Consider the following 1,362-nt stretch of genomic DNA (forward strand, 5'->3'; position numbering starts at 1 on the left):
ACTGCACTCCAAGTGCTCCAAGTTTAGACCACTGCTAAACACGAACCAGATTTTAATCCTGTTTACGATAAACTGGGTCTAAACCTGGTGTGTCTAATGGGTTCCCCCCCACCCCCCCGCGCGAGGCAGCGCGCACCTCCCCGCCCAGCTCCCCTGCTCTGTGACGAGAGAGGCCGTGTGGGAGAGAGAGAGAGATTTTTAGCAATACCAAGAGGATGGGAGCACGGACTGGTTCCCCGCCACCATCGTCGCCCATTGGCCGACCAATAGCGAGCACGACACCGGCTGCTGATGCACTTCGACGACCGGCATGGACGAGGTCATCAGACACGCTGCCCGACACCGTGCGCCTGTCCGGCCCGAGGCAGAGGATGGCGGCTGCACGCTGCCGCTTCCGCAGCCAGCGCGGCCGCGGCGGCGGAGCTAGCGCGAGGGGCTAGGTAGGGGCGCCCCTAGGGCCTAGGGGCGCCCTAAACCGGGTCTAAACCTGGTATGTCTAATGACTAATGAATGGGGTCCCCCACCCAGGCCGACCCCTGTTTAGACCCAGTTGGTCTAAACTGGGTCTAATACAAACATGGTCTAAACTGGTTCGCCGTGCACCTTCATTTCACGGTGTCAGTGGGAAGAGCCTTGCCTGCCCTTTGCTCGCGCCTCCGTGGCTGCGCCGCGACATGGCGACCACGCGCGCCGCGGACGCGGTCAAGGAGAAGAAGTCGGAGGAGGAGGAGTTCCACACCGGGCCGCTCTCGGTGCTCACGCAGAGCGTCAAGTCCAACACGCAGGTGCTCATCAACTGCCGCAACAACAAGAAGCTGCTCGGCCGCGTCAAGGCCTTTGACCGGCACTGCAACATGGTGCTCGAGAACGTCAAGGAGATGTGGACGGAGGTTCCCAAAAAGGGCAAGGGCGTCAAGAAGGCCAAGCCCGTCAACAAAGACCGCTTCATCTCGAAGATGTTCCTGAGAGGCGACTCGGTCATCATCGTGCTGCGCAACCCGAAGTAGACTGCCGTTCAGCGGCGGGGGAGGGGGGCGCGGCAAACTGCCGCACGGGCCGCGCGCGCCGAACTTGCTGCCGCAGAGGGGGCAGCCGTTCGGCCGACTCGCTCGGCCGGCTGCGGGCGGGCTGCGCGTGTGTGCGTGTGCATGCAGGGCGGCTTCGCACGAGGGCTGCCTTCCCCCTCGCTGCCCCCTCCATCCACCCGCTCGCAAATGTTTGCGCCCGCCCCTGCATCGCTTAGAATCTGCCCCTCCCCCCCTCTCACGAGGGCGGTGTACCCGTACTGTGGCGTCGCGTGCGCGCGCCCTCGTCGATCTGTCCGTTCCGCCGGGTATCCCCCGCAGCATGTGAGTCACTTAA

Source organism: Emiliania huxleyi, assembly GCF_000372725.1.
Source record: "Emiliania huxleyi CCMP1516 unplaced genomic scaffold EMIHUscaffold_481, whole genome shotgun sequence".
NCBI classification, from domain to species: Eukaryota; Haptophyta; order Isochrysidales; family Noelaerhabdaceae; genus Emiliania; species Emiliania huxleyi.